The following is a 16,707-nucleotide window of genomic DNA, read 5'->3' on the forward strand; positions in this document are numbered from 1 at the left end:
ATGAAAGGAAAAAAAAAGAAAGAAAGAAAAGAGCTGCATTTATATGTTTGCATTAGGAAATTCTCTATCAGCATTTAAGATTGTTTTGTCATCATTTTTCGTTAACACGATTAATAGTATTAGAAATTGAGAAGCTTTATATTTTGAAAATTAAAGTATTTAAAAGAAACTAAATAAAATGAAGAGACTGAAAGAAAACTTCGGACATGGGGTAAGATGGTAAGATTTATATGGTCTGATTGGGTTCTTGAAACATTACTCTCCAAGTCTCGCTGGTCTTTAAAACATAGAAGCCCAAAGAACATATGGGTAGGAGAGAGATATGGCGGAAGCTTTGTGTTGTTGTATATTAACATGTCCTTCACCATTGAGTTGCTCTTTAATATCCTTCGTTCTCTCCGGTCCTGTCAGATCTCTTCTTGGTTTATTCAACGCTTCCGCCATTTTTGAGCTCTAGCTAAGTCTGCTAAGATTAGCTCTGTCAAAGGTCCCTATCATTCGCACAGCTTTGTGGGATATTTCTTTCGAGTCCAGTGGGATTTCTTCTTGCTTCGCTCTACTTACGCTTCTGTTATATGTTAATTCAGCTGTAAGACTCAAATAAGATTAGCCGCGAACCACGCAGCAATCATGGCACACCGAGCAGGATCTTCTTCCATCACTTACAAATGGACTTGCGACGTTTTCCTTAATTTCCATGGTGAAGATACTCGCTTGGGTTTCATTGGCTATCTCCGCGAAGCCCTGCACCAACGTGGAATTCATGCCTTTATCGATGATGAAGGCATCTAAACTGGGAAGAAATCACACGTGCACTTTTGCTTGAAAGAACTTGCAAAGATTCTAGAGTGTTTCAAGGAGGAAGGCCGGCTGATATATCCAGTGTTTTATTATGTTGATCCATCGGAGCTTCGATGTCCGAGAGGAAGCTATGCAGAAGCATTGCCAAAACTGGAAGAACGATTCAAAGACAACAAGGATCAGAAGGTGGAAAAATGAAGGTTGACTTTGTCCCAAGCAGCTAACTTGAAAGGCTGTCATCTCAAACCCAAATATATTTCTCTCTCTCATTTTCTTGTTTGCTTTTTCAAACCTTTTGGATGTTATGTTAATTAAGAAATGCATTTAACAGGATGAAAGAATTATGCATGCTTAATTACTGTATTACTATCATTATATCCAAGATGATAATTGATAACGAAGACTTGGCCGAGATTGGTTACATTATTTTGTGTTTACAATATACATTGTTGCGTCTCAAAAATAGAGGGTGAATAATATAAGATGTGAATCACTGCACATCCCTTAAACCTTGAATCGGATAATTTTTCCATGAGTAAGACACAATTACATTTTAGTTTGAATTAGAACATGCATAAACATTTTTTGTATTAATAAAATACTTTAATATTTTTGTAAAAATTTCGACAAAATATCCTCCATAAATAAGATCTCCCAAAAATTTTACAATATAATATTTCAATTAAAAATATCAAGTCAATTAAGAGCAAAGCTCTTTTCAGCCAGTAATAACAACATGAACAACTTAGCTACAGACTATGTGGAGCACCAAACAGTAAGTTTATAAAATAAAATTTTAAAATTAAAACTTTATATCAAGAGAAAGTTTAATCGTTAACTCCTCTACTTCTAATCAATCATAAACTCATCAATGTTCAGTGACTAGTTTAGCGTCAATTACATTATCTGAGACTAAAATTATTTTCAGTGAATAACGTCCCATTAATAAATAATTAAACATGAATAAAATGAATGTTAAAAACAATTATGTAAATTAAAACCACAACGATCTCCATAAAGATTTAAATAAATTCGGAATAAAAGGATTATATATAACTTTAAATAAAATCTTGAACCATTAAATTTTCATATCAAATATTGTTATCACTTAATTTTAAGGAAGCAAATAAATGAAATGAGTAATTATAAATAGATTACTAATTAAAAACCAATGAGATATAAAAATCATTAAATAATCAAATTCATATTTATAGGGACTTGTCAGAACAATTAACAAATGTGGACATACAATCCAAGCGGATAAATAACTAGACACGACTGAAGCCACAAAACAGACGTGGACATACAATCCATGAGGGCAAATAACTAAATGTGGTCGAACCTAGGAAACAGATACAAGCATAAGACCCATGAATAACAGATGTGAGAACAGAACTCACGAAAATAAAATTACCTTATAATTGACCATAGTACGTCAAGGACTAACGAAACTGTCGTTAGCAATCGGTATTCTGTATATAATCCCTTCGAAAATTAATTTTTTAAACATGCGAGAAAATCATCACTTTTCAAAATAAAATTTCTCTTCCAAATATCAAACTCGCATGAAATACATAAAAATATTAATTTATTTTAATATGAAAATTCATAACTAATATTTCATAAATTGTTCACCAATATTGACTTTATCAAATAAAGGACTACTAGAATTTGTAAAAGTATTTTTGTCAGTCTGAAAAGTATAAGCCATGACTCCAAGAAGCAAAGCAATTTAATTAACAAAAGTAACTAAAACAAGAGAAATATACAAATATCTGTAAATTATTAAAAATAATATTTTGATAAAGAAAACTTTCTAATATATAAATTGATTGAGATGTTATCCACTTACCTAATAAGCCTTCCCAACTTTTATAACTCATTCTTTATCACTTTTATCAAGATCCTCTTCCTCTAGACATCCTGTATGAATATATTTTTATACATATGAAAAATTAAATCAATTAAGACAAACCCCAACTAACTACAACAGTAGAATTTTTTTTAAAAAAAAAAAACACCAAAATCCATGTCTTAAAAGCTTCTCTAATATCATGGTTGCCTCATATATATACTCCCCTTATCTAACATATTGAGTATACTTTTATAACATACACATCCAAAAATTAAATCACATGACAATACTATGATTTATAAATTAACAACCATAAAACTCTTAATAATCCAATTAATCTCTTAATAATTTAAATAAATTTCTTCGCAACATTCGATTTAACTTCACAAATGAACAACACTCAAATCAATTCATATTTCTTGCAAGATCCAATAAGGTTATAAAAAAATACCTATTCATATATCTCCTTTTGAAATTTTCAAATTAAATTCACAAGATAATAGCATTCCAACCAATTATAACTTTCAATAAATTTAATAAAATTTTAATAATTGCAATTTTAAGCAAAACTCTCCTAATAAATATTTTATCAAACACTTTATGAGCACCAATTCCTTAAACAAATACTAACCTCCTCCTCTTTAATTTAACTTCCAAAAATTTTTATAATATCAATATTATAACCAATAAACAAATCAAATTTAATTAAAACTTCAATCCACACTATCATCCTCTTCCCCCTGATACCTAAAGTTTCAATTTAGTGAATTTTTCTTCCTCGCACATGTACACACAGAGCCCACAAAAGCATCAAAATCTCATTCATTACAACATAAACCCATAAAGGCATGAAGACAACTAAGAGGAAAGGATCTGGAATTCCTACCTCAGATCGGTGAAGCTAGAAACAGAGGAGAAGACGGAATTCTCGCAGCTCAACAGGGAAGGAAGAAGATGGTGGTATCTAGCCTTTAAATCTCCTAATACGAACCTCCTATGGCACCAAATCAGCTCCTCGCATCATTACCACACACGAACAAAAAGAATGGAGGGAGAAGATTGTTCGGCTGCGAGAAGCAGAACAAAAAGGAGCTTCAGGAATGGCAGAGCTGCGCCGGCAGACTCACAGCAACTCGGCTCTCACATCGGCGACAGCAAGGAACGAAGGGAAGGAAGGAATCGAAACTTGTAGAAGAAACAAAGACAGAGATCGCACCTGAGGTTTCCAGATTTTTCTCTCCCTCCCTCAGATGCCGAAACGTGATTAAACAAGGAGAAAGAAGAGAGAAAAAAAATATCCGATAGAAAGGTGACATTTTGGTAATTTCAGAGGCTGAAAATAATTAAAAAAAAATTCTCCCCATTTGCTTCAACAGATTTAAACTCTGGACCCAATGGGTACTTACGTGCTCACTTTCACTATGCCGACATGACAATTGTTTCAAAAACAATATAACTATAATTAAAAGACAATTATATATATATATATATATATATATATTTGTAAAATTCCTGAGGTATTACATACGAAGCCCTAGCAAAATGTGCCTTTTCCGATGATAGAAGCCGTAATTGCGCATGTCCCATGTACTTCCCCCAATATGCAAAGGTGCTCTTCAATTAATTAAAATCTATTAATTTACGTAATTATTTTGATAGTCATATACATAACAATACAATTACATATATGTACATTTATTACTTTTCAGCTAAAATTAAAAATTTTTAATAATTGGGTTTGGGTTTGAAATTATAGTATTTAGGGCTTTTAATAATTTAATTTGCCTATTGTTTAATCATTGAAATGAGGAACGAAACTTTTTTCTATTAGTAGGAAATGGGAAGCCAACAGAGTTTTTATGACTAAAAGTGGAGTATAATCATTTCTTGGATGACTAAAAGTGACTTTTTTATGAAGTGGTCAGGATTGCGAAAGAACAAGATGTATTACAGAGATCATTAGGGAAGTCTCTAATAGGATTAATCATGATCCCTTACACATTACTCGTTATCCAGTCGGATTTGTGCCTCGCGTGAAAGTAGTGACCTCACTTTTAGAGCTTTTTTCCGTTACGGAAACTAAAATGGTAGAGATTTGGGAGGTTGGTGGAATAGGTAAACCAACAATTACAAGAGCTTTGTATAATTTAATAGCTGATTATTTTGAAGGCTTTTGCTTTCTTTCTAATGTAAGAAAAGAGTCCCAGATGCCAAATGGTTTGCACATCTTCAAGAGACATTATTCTGTAAATTAGTCATGGAGAAAAATCTTAAACTGGGTGATTTTCATTAAGGAATACTAATAATAAAATGTACACTTAGTCAGAAGAAAGTTTTCTTGATTCTTGATGATGTTGATGAATTAGTACAATTAGAAGCACTAACTGAAAATTGTAATTGGTTTGGTTTGGGAAGTAAAATTGTCATCACGACAAGGAATAAGCAATTATTAGTAAGCTATGCTCATGATAAAAACATTTATAATGTTAGGGAATTAAATGTAGAGAAATCTCTTCAATTTCTTAGCTGGCATGCCTTTAAAAAGGAGAATGTAGAGTCTGAATTCGTTGAGGTTTCCAATTGTGCAATACGTTATTCCTGTGGCTTTCCATTAGCTTTAGAAGTTATTGGTTCTAATTTATGCGGTAAAAGAGTTTATCAATGGAGTTTTGGCTTGGATCAATTTAAAGCAATACCTCATGAAAGAGTTTTGGAAGTCATCCAATTAAGCTATTGTAATGACAAAAAAAGAAAATCTTTCAATTAATATTTTATTTAAATTAATTTTATGGCAAGTGAAGGGTAGTAATTTATTAAAATTTATGCTACTAAATTTTCTTGAAGGTTCAGAGTTTGGATTTTATGAAGCAAAAGTTTGATTTTTTTATTTTCAATTAAAAAAATTTTGTACCTTTTCTTGTAATCTTTTTTTGTATTCTTTCTTGTAATTTTCCATTTTTCTTTAGATCAGATTTTATCCCCCTCTCCGCAAAAAGAAAACAGAGAATCTGCGTTTCTTTTTTCTCCTTCACCAACAGTGTGCTCCTCCTCTCTTCACTGTCAGATTTTTCTCCTCACAGTCAGACTTCTCTCCTCCCGTCAGACTTCTCCTGTTCTCGCCGAAGCTGTGCCGCCGTTGGGAGTGGTGGAAGCTGGATGATTTCTCCTCTCTTCCTTGGTTGCTATCATGCGAGTTCCTCTTCCGTGTATTGCACCGTCAGGTTCTTCTTCTTCCTTGATCTAATGCTACCTGTTCTTCCTTCTCAGTATTCGTCCGTCACTGCTGGAGGCCAAGTTCTCATTTCTTCCTTTCTTTTCTCTCCTTGATGCCGTCGACCACAGCTGGTATCTTCTCCCTCCTTACTCTGCGACGACGCTGTTCTGTGTATGAGGGGGAGACTCCAAATCCTTCAATCCATGTTCTTCTTTGCTCTTTGGTGAGTTTAAGCTTTGTTTTCTCTCCCTTGCGTTGATTTTGTGTGATTTCTGTGATGTGGGTAATTGCTGGACATTCGATTTCTGTTCTTCTAAATTAGTTGTTGTGGGTGCAAAGGAGATATTATTCTTCAAACAAGCTTAAATTGAAAATTTGGAAACCTACTCTAGTTAAGAAATGATTCCTTGAGTATTTTGGTCTCTATAGGAAGGAAATTGATTTAGATGTTATTCTTTTTTAGGAATTAAATTGATTTTGATAAAGTACTGACTCTGGGAAGTATATTAAATTTAAATGATGTTGATTAAAATTCTTTAGAAAAGAAGTTTAAAGAGAAAGATGATTATTGTATGTCTTGATTTTGAATGCCCACAAGGCATTTGATGAAATGTTTGATAAGTGAATGTTAGTCTTTGATAACAAGTGAGTGTGATGAAGATATTATTGTTGGGTATATTGTTGTAGTAGATAATTGTCTCTATAACGCAAGGATGGAAATGAAATTAGGAGATTTAGTACTTGGTGGATACTACAAAAACAAAGTTAGCTTGTTCTTATGTTAATTCCTATGTGCATATAAAGTGATTGATGAAATGTTTGAGGAATGAAGTTTATAGAATTTGGATATACATGAATGGTAATGTTGATGTTGAGATTTTCTTTCCCAATTCTTTAAATTTGTTTGGGTTGAAAATTTTGATTTATAAAATGCATAATAGGAATAACAATAATGTCCCTTGGAACAATAGGAAATTAAGGCACGAGTAATATTACAAAAGTGACTAATTAGGAATAAGGTATATGTTTTGGAATATCTCAGGTAAGTGAATAGCATCCCATTTAATTTATTATTAATAGTCTTTTATCAAAATGTTATCTTTTAATGTAGATCATTTTCAATTTCTATGGTAAATATCGGATAAGTTGTTAATTAAATTATTTATCATGTGAAAATATAAAATTGTGGCAAAGAATAATTAAGTATGGCATGTACATGTATTTTCCCTAATGAGTTATATTTTCAAAATTTATGAAATTATTTGGGATTAGCTTTGGAAAATTTTGGTTACCAAATAAATATAAGAATGAACATTATTTATAAAATTTTATTTTAATGAGTATTGAATTGACGTTTGAAATGATTCATGCGAGTCCGATACTAAGAATGCAAATTTTATTTTAGAAATGACTAATTTCCTTGCATGTTTGAAAGGTGATCTTGAGAGGACTTTATATAGAACATTGGTTGCTAATGGTAGCTCCATTAGCCCTTGATGAGCATTGGTCAATGACTAGCTAGTTTGATTTTCATGGGCTCTGCTCTCATATTTGATATTCGTGAGTTTCATATCCACGTCTATTTCGTGGCTTCAACTATGTTTGGTTAGTTACCTTCGTGGACTGTGTGTTCACGTCTGTTTCATGGTTTTGACCATGTTTGGCTATTTACCTTCGTGGACTGTGTGCTCATGTTTGTTTCCTGTTCTATTAAGTCCTCAAAATTTTAAATTTTTAATCAACTTATGTATTTAAATGTTTAATTAGTAGTTTCAACTAGTAAGTGTACTACATAAATTTTTCCTTGACTTGACTTGTTTCTTCAATGGTAAGAACTTGGATGATGTTAGGGGCATGTTGTTATGCCTTCATGAAATTCAATTGGAATATGCTATCAAAATGCTTATTAATAAATCTCCCATAAAGATTGAAGGAGATTGTGTGATAATGTATAACTTGATAGAAGATATGGGTAAGGAGATTGTTTGTAGAGAATCACAAGATAAGCTTGGTAAACGTAGCAGGCTATGGTTCTATCGAGACATTCTTCAAGTCTTACAACATGACACAATAAGATCACCAATATTCATTATCTTTTTCTTTAAAATATCATTATGTTTATTGTTTGGTACATATCTAAGGTTCAAAATTCATTATATGCTTTTCATTCCTACAGGGAACTAATAAAGTTGATGTTACGCCCCAAAAATTAGACGTGATCGGCATGGAATATATACACAAATATGCATTCCTTAAGCTTTGATCAAGGAAACTTTAATCTAGTATTTTAATTCATTTGAAATATGATGAAAGATAATTGCGACATTTTTATATAAACAAAAGATTCATAAAATTTTGTAAAAATTTTGCCAAAATCTCCACTCTAAATAGGACCTTTTGAAGTCTCAACAACAATAATATACAGTCCAAATTAGAAATGCGGAGCTTTGCTCCTTTGCAATGAACAAACAAATATATTACAAATCAGAATCCTATCTATAGTCAACGTGGAGCATACCTAATTAGAATTTCAAAATATAACAACTAATTAATGATTTACAGCAGAAGAAACATATACTCGAAATGTCATCTCCTCAATTCAACAAGGATTCACTCATAGATTAGTAGAAGGTAGATCATCAATTATATTATCTGAGATCAAAAATATTTTCAGTGAATAATGTCCCAACAATAAATAATTGAACATAAATAAAAGGAAAGTTTGAAATAATTATGTAAGTTAAAGAGATCAAGATTCTCATAAAAATTTAGTAAACTTCAAAATAAAATAGCTCTATATAACTTTAAAAAATTTTTTTGAACCATTAAATTATCATATTAAATATTATTGTGACTTGATTTCAAGAAAGCAAATGAACAAAATAAATAATTATAAGTAAATTACTAAATAAAAAAATAATGAGATGTAAAATCACCAAATAATCTAACTTATAATTATAGAGACCTTTTAGAACAATTAACAAATGTAGACATACAGTCCATGAGGGTAAATAACCAAACCTGACTTATGCCACTAAGACACATAGATACACAGTCTATGAGGGTAAGTAACCAAATGCAATCGAAGCCACAAAATAAATGTGGAGACACAGTCCACGAGAGTAATGTTAACCAAATGTGGCTTGAATCCATGAAAACAAACGCGAGTACGAGATCCACGGATAACAAATGTGAGAACAAAGCTCACAAAAAATCAAATTAGCTAGTCATTGACCATGAAGTGCTTAGAGCTAATGAAACTATCGTTAGCAACTAGTGTTCTGTATAAAGTCTCTTTTAAATCTATTTTCAAACATGTGAGAAAATCATCACTTTCAAAATAAAATTTTCTCTTCTCAATATCAAACTCGCATGAATTGATTAAAATATTAATCCTTTTAAATATGAAAATTCACAATTAATATTTCATAAACTTCTTCTCTAATTTTCATGATTGTCTTTATTGAATAAAAGAATACTAAAATTTATAAAAGCATTTTCGTCAATCTAATAAGTATATATCATGATAACTTCAAGAGTTAAAGAAATTTAATTAATAACAATAATTAGTACTAGAGAAACTTATATTAATAATTGTAAATTGTCAAAAATAATATTTGATAAGAGGAAATTTGCAAATATATAAATTGATTAGGACGTTTTTCACTTACCTGAAATACTCTTCAAAATTTATAACTTACTCCCTATTACTTTTATCAAAATCCTCTTTCTCTAGACATCCTGTGAAATATAATAGGGTCTTAATAGACTTTCAATAAGTTCAATAAAACTTTATTCTAAATTAACATAACAAATATTTAACTATAATAAACTTAAAGCCTTAGAATCAAGATATACACATAAAGTAAAAATAGCTAATTACTCGATTAAAATGCAATCCCTTCTTTAGCCTTTTGTCAAACGCCTAGTGTGGATCATTTCTGACTGTTCAATTGAGCTATTTTATCGTTCAAATCTCTTGCTCGACAATTAATCAACAACCATACAACTCTCAAAAAATTCACTAGTTATACACTAGCTCCATAATTATCCAATTTCTAGATAATACTCAAGTTAACTCACAATTAAATAGTACCTAAACCAAACATACTTCTTATAAGAATTAATAAAATTTTATAAACTACAAAATCAAGCAAAGTTCCTTCTAACAAATATTTTGTCAAACACCTTGCATGCCTTCATGTCCAACTATAATACAAGCTTCCTCATTTTCTTAGAAAATTTTATTATCAATATCTAAACTTCCAAACAGTGGTAGAGGAAGGGTGGACCAGCAAGGGCCATTGGCCCCCTAAGTTTTTAAAATTTTCTTTATATTATATAGGTATTACATACTTTTGGTCTCCCTAAAATTTATAAAAACTTTGTAATATATATGTTTTTTAATCTTGGCGCCCCTTATTCTTAAATCCTAGCTCCACCCCTGCTTCCAAGCTTCCCAATTTTTTTTTCTTTCAACACAAGCCAATTGAGATCAAAGAAGTTAAATATAATTCTTTTTCTACAGTAATCAACATAAGGGAAATTATCTACCGACAATCATGCTCTTAAATTCAAGTTCAATTTAGTTAAACTCATTCACCCCTTCTATCATGCACAGCGAAAGCAAAAAAAAATAAAAATAAAAATAAAAATAAAAGAATCACGGCCAAGCCAAATATCACACAGATAGCACATCAAAGAAGTATGGGATTTGAAGTTCCACACCTTCAATCGATTATGATAGAACATGAAAGGAGGAAGGACGAATCCACCGCGCTGAATAGGGAAGAAGAAAGTAACCTCATACACTAACCCACAACAGCTTGGACGGGAGGAGATGAATAGGCAGATGAACTTGCCATCTCTACAAAAATCATTTTGAGATCGACAGGGGAGAACGACTTCCAGCAACACAAAATGAAAAAAAAATAGAAGAACGAATGGGGACATAGATGACAGCAAATGAACAGCAAACAGGGGAAGAACTCATGGCAAGGCTTCATGGCAACTGTAGACGGAGCTCATGCACTTGTCCACGCGAGCTGGTCTGCAGAGGAGGATAGATGGGGAACGGAGGGTATGAATGAGCTCTTTCTCTCTCTAGGTTTAGAGAATTTGAAAGAAATATTTGGAACAGAGGAGCATGCATGCTTTTTGCTTCTAATTGCCTCTTTATTTTATTTAAAACATTTTTTAAATTAAAAAAATACCAAGAGGGCACTATAGTAATTTTAGCTAAATTAAGAGAAAAATATAAAATAAAATAAAATAAAATAAAATAAATCTCTACCTTACACCACCATAAGAATTCAAACTCAGGATCTAAACTTAAACACCCAACAATAGATACCACTAAACCACCATTCCTTCTTAATGAATCTACTCCAAAATAAAATAAAAATACAATCAAAATGCTTAATTATAAATTTTAATCTTATTTAAATTCATGGGTTATTACAGTTGAGGCCATACTTCTAGACTTACCTCAAGTTGAAGAAATACAATGGAGTGGAGAGGCATTCATGAAGATGATGAATCTCAAAATGCTTGTGATAAAGAATGTATGCTTTTTTAAAGGCCCCAAATATCTTCCTCACAGTTTAAGATGTTTGGATGGGAAGAAGTATCCCTTTAGATTTTTACCATATGATTTTTGTTTGACAGAACTTGTCTATCTCGACTTGTCTTACAGTTTTATTGAATTGCTCTAATCATTTAATAAGGTAAGCATGCTTGATTAGAACTATGTTTTTTTTTGTAATTTTTAAAAAAATTATTAATGTTTTGCAGAAGTTTGAGAGTTGAAGACATATGAATTTTAAAAGTTATAAATTCTTATGGAGAACACCAGACTTATCAGGAGTTTTAAATTTAATAGAATTATGTCTTGATGATTGTTTCATGATTTAGTTGGATGTTTAAATAAACTTAGAGAATTAAGTACTATACGATGCAAAAACTTGATGATATTGCCACCTGGACTTAGCATGACATCTCTTGAACATCTCAACCTATATGGATGTTCAAGTCTACAATATTTGCTAGAAATATTGGTGACGATGACAAATATGAGAATACTTGATTTGGATAGGATAGCTATTGTAGATCTTTCATCTTTAATTTGCCATCTTATTGGGCTTGAAATTTTAAACATGGAGGAGTGTCTTCATCTTAAGAAAATACCAGCTAGCATTTTCAAGCTGCCAAACCTTTGGTCACTTTGCACAAGTCTTTGTCATGAGATGAGATATGAAGATGGAGAAGAAGAAAGCATAGACAGCGGGATTGTGTCTTAAAAAATGAAATATTTTTATTTTTCAAATTGTAATATGTCAAATGACACTCTTGCACTATGTCTTTCTTGCTTCCCAAATTTGATACAATTAGATCTAAGTTGTGGAGAATTCATAGCTCTTCCTGCATGCATTGAAGAATGTTACCATATGAAATATCTTATCCTGGATAATTGCAAGCAGCTTCGACGTACTTTAGGGATGCCGCCAAACCTAGAAAAATTTAGCACGAAGCTGCACATCGTTGACCATGATTTCTAAAGTCAGAGTATTGGATCAAGTCTCTTTGTTTCTTTCATTATCTTACTTTAATTTGTTACTTGTGTTTACCATTTATCAATTTTTTTGGGTAATGTGTAACTGGCAAACACACTCTCACCAAGGGAAAAGAAACTATGTTTTTCCACAAAAGGAGATGATGCTAGAATATCTCAATATTATTAGCCACAATTCCTCTCTATCCTTTTAGATTCGCGAAGAGTTCCCAATGATTCTGATATGGATTCTTGTTAAAGATGCCCTGTATCCTCTCTCCTACCTTAATTTGATAGATGGCGTTAGCCCGAAGTTTCCTTCTGATCAGTATGGTTCTCAATATCAACATTATCAAAGGTTAATCATTTATATATGTTTGATCTGTACAGTATTATTAGCAAGGCTGATCTCTCTCGATCATCAAAGTGGAATGGCTGGAATCATGTGGAGATTTTCATCAAGAATAATACACCCAGAGAGAAACTTGATACCTAGATTTATTTAGGGGTCACTATATGCAATCAAGAAATGAAGTTTGAAAATATCAGGTTTTTGAATCCAGGTATATATTTTATATTATATTGTCCTTATTTTTTTGTGCCTTACCATTTATATTCTTTAATTTACCCTCTTGTTTAATTATGTTCTACTGTGCATTTCTATTATGCATTCCACACAGGTAATACTCTGGAAATATTTGTTCTCTTGGTTTATGTCTCTTTTAGTTTAACACATGATTATTTTGCAAGAGGAACCATTATCTAGGAAAAATTACAAACTGAATCACCTAGTTAATCACATCATATCTTTCTAGCAAGTATCTGAAAACTCTTTTTATGTAGAAAAAATGGAATAAATAAATCACTTGCAATGATGAGCGTTTACTAGCTCCTAGGATACCATAGAATTTATTTCATTCACTAAAGACATGCATATATATGGTGTTAGTTATATGAATGTACCTAGTGTCTGTTCATACACCTACACGTGGATTATAAAATTTCGAAGCTTTTATATGATCATAAGCCTGTTGCATCTATCTTTTGCCGATAGAATTTGTACTTTTAGTATTAAAATTGGCTGTAATGACCATAATATCATCTTCTTTTGCACAAGGACTATTGGGACCTGATGTATTCCTAAGTTTTCAAGACAAAGATTCCAGCATTTTGGCTGACAAACTATACAAAGCTCTGCGTGAGAGTAAGCTTAATGTTTTCAGAGATGTTCAACGCTTGATATTGGGGGAACATATTTGTCAAACTCAGCTTAGAGCATTAACAGAGTCTAGGGTTTCACTTATTGTATTCTCTTCATCCTATGGTGTTTCTCCTCGTTGTCTTGAGACACTTGTTTTGATCATCAATGATATGAAAACAAAGGGCAAATGGGTTTTGCCAGTTTTCCATGAAGTAAGCCGTTCAGGCGTACATCCAACAGGAAGTCTTCATTTAACAGTGGCCTAGCTTGAAAGCATAGTAAATTAATGATGAGGAGAAAAAAGAGTACGAGCGGAAGCTGGCTTTGTGTGAAGCAGCTAACATGCATGGTTGGAGCATCAAACAACAGTATGTATCTACTGTAATTCTTTCTTTGAAATTTTTTTTTTTAAAAAGGAGTTTCTCGGGTGTTTATTATGAGTTTTTATAATAAAAAGACATACTACTTGCATACAAATCTCTTCCTTATTCATTTTATTTAAAGAAGAAAAGAAACGAAAAGGTTAAAAGCACTTGTTGAATAGTAGCCACTACTAGAAGAAACCTCAATACTTAACAATTACTGTAATAACTCAGGAAGTTGAAGTAAAATTAAAATATATAATAATGTATTTTAATTGTATTTGTATTAAGTTTGAAAAAATTTTAATAAGAAGGATTGTTGGTTTAGTGGGAGTTGCATTGATAATTTACCTATATCAGGTCATGAGTTCGATTGAGAAGGATTTTTAATTTGGTTTCAAGTTTGTAAAATTATCAGAATGCCCCTCTTTTTAAAATAAAAATAACACTCCAGATTTTTTTCCCTCATTCCTCTTCCTTTCTGTAGGCTGCAACGAGAGAGAGAGAGAGATTGAGAGTGCTTCCAGAAATTTCTTCCTCCTCTTTGATCGTCCGTCACCGGTGAATTTGGGTGTGTTGTCCACCACCACTGTGGGTGTTAGGGAGCTCGCAAATCCTCCATTCTTCCTCCTCTGTTTGTGTAGCAGCTGTGAGCATTGCTGCCATTCTTCTTCTTTCTCTTATTTGCCGTTAGCTCATCGCCACCATGGTAAAGCACTGAAGGTACATCTATCACCTGGGTATGCGTTTCTCTTTCCCTTTGTGCTGTCGACATTCCTCTTCCTCCTCCTCCTCCTCCTCTTCTTCTATTTCCTTCTGCCGTACTCGACGTCCAGCCCTTCCCCTGTTTGGTGTTGCAGAGTCTTCTTTCCTCCTCCTTGTTAGTTCGCCTAGAACCTTCTCCTCCTTGCTTCTACAATAATTGAGGTAAGGGTCTTGGAGTATCTTCTCCTTTGCTGTTCCTCTGTGTGCGTTTTGCTGTTATTGTGCGTGTTTGATGGATGGCTATTCCTCTGTGTGAGTTTTGCTGTTGCTGTGCGTGTCTGATGGCTGGCTGTTCTTCTGTGTGCGTTTTGCTGTTGCTGTGCCTGTCTAATGCTGGTCATTGCTTTGTGTGTTTTGCTGTTGCTGTTTGTGCTTTTTTTTGGTTGGGGGGATCTGAGTAAAATGAAATTTGAAGTTTAAGAAAACTTGGATTTGGTTAAAAACTGAATTGATTTGGGTTGCTATCATTGGAGATAAATATGAATTTGGAAAAATGTTGGAAAGGACATTGCAAAGGAAGAAGCTTAGTATTGGTTTGAATTTTGATGCATATGAGATGTGCAATGAAATGCTTGACAGGAAGTTAGAATTAGTAATAGAGATGTTTGAGAAAAATGAAAGATGAGGATTGTTTGTGTTATTTCTTTGAAATTTTAGATTGAAGTTGTAGGAAGTCTAATAAAATCCTATTATACATTATAAGGAGATTAAAAGAAAAGAGAACTTGACATCCTGATTTAATCTATAGTGCTTGCAAGGTGTTTGGAATAATACTTGCTAGAAGAATAATATGATATATTATGACAAGGTTCTTATGATGGTTGTATTGTTGTTGGTTAAAATATTATAGAAGACACTTTATAATAAAAATTTAGATAGAAATTAGAGATTTGTGGAATAGGTAATTTGATTAGTAATTCAAGAACTAGATTACCATTGATCTGTTAGTTTTTGAAATCTCTAAGGAATAATTAATGCAATGTTTGGAAAAAAAATTTATCTACTGTTATCCTTGAATAAATTTAAGTTGTATATTTTAGATTTGCAGAGTGTATATAAGAGAATGACTATAGTATTATTTGGACAATAGGAATTTAATGACTTTGAGTTGTTAGAAAAAGGGCTAAGTTGGAAGTAAGTGATATGCTTGAAAATTTATCAAGTAACTGAATAGCGTCCCAACTGATTATTACTGAACTTCTTCTTTTCAACATATAAATATAAATTTTTTACATAAATTATTTAATAAAAAAATTATATTTCCTATTTAATATTTTGTTAATTAAATTTATTTTTATCTTGGGAAACTATAAAGAGATGTTGAAAGATAATTGAATTATGGCATATGTATGTGTTTTTCCTCATAAAGAATACTTTTGAAATTGATGAAATTATTTTTATCTATTCTGGTTATTTTGAGGTATTCAATAAATGTCAAACATGAACATTAGTTACAAAATTTTATTTTGACAAAGTTTTTAATGTTTAAAGCTACTCATGCAAGTTTGACTTTGAAAATGAGAACTATACTTTTTATAGTAATGATTTTCTTGCGTATTTGAAAATAAAATTGAAGGGGACTCTATATAAAATACTGGTTGCTAATGGCAGTTTCATTAGCCCTTGACGCGCCATGGTCAATGACTAACTAGTTTGATTTTGATGAGCTTTGTTCTTACGTTTGTTATTCATGGGTCTCGTACTTGTGTTTGTTTTCGTGGCTTTAAGTCACGTTTAGTTAGCGTTACCCTCATGGACTGTGTGTCCATGTTTGTTTTATGGCTCCGGCTATGTTTAGTTACTTACCCTTGTGGACTGTGCGTCCATATTTGTTTTCGTGGTATAAGCTGTGTTTGGTTATTTATTCTCGTGGATTGTGTATTCATATTTGTTAATTATTCTGATAAGTCCCTGCAATATGAATTTGATTATTTGATAATTTTATATTTCATTGGTTTT

At 31.9% G+C, this 16,707-nt stretch overlaps 1 long non-coding RNA gene across 1 annotated transcript; it reads right to left on the reverse strand.

The window, feature by feature from the left end:
• Window positions 1-199: 199 nt before the first annotated feature.
• Window positions 200-3,910, reverse strand: LOC129303114 (uncharacterized). The gene is made up of 3 exons (XR_008591429.1): window positions 3,543-3,910; window positions 2,654-2,724; window positions 200-951 (listed from the first exon to the last, which is right to left on the reverse strand). It is a non-coding gene; the product is annotated as an uncharacterized LOC129303114 (long non-coding RNA).
• Between the last annotated feature and the right edge of the window lie 12,797 nt (window positions 3,911-16,707).

Source organism: Prosopis cineraria, unplaced genomic scaffold (assembly GCF_029017545.1).
Source record: "Prosopis cineraria cultivar Desert tree isolate PC_DT_omini unplaced genomic scaffold, ASM2901754v1 PC1, whole genome shotgun sequence".
Taxonomy (NCBI): Eukaryota; Viridiplantae; Streptophyta; class Magnoliopsida; order Fabales; family Fabaceae; genus Prosopis; species Prosopis cineraria.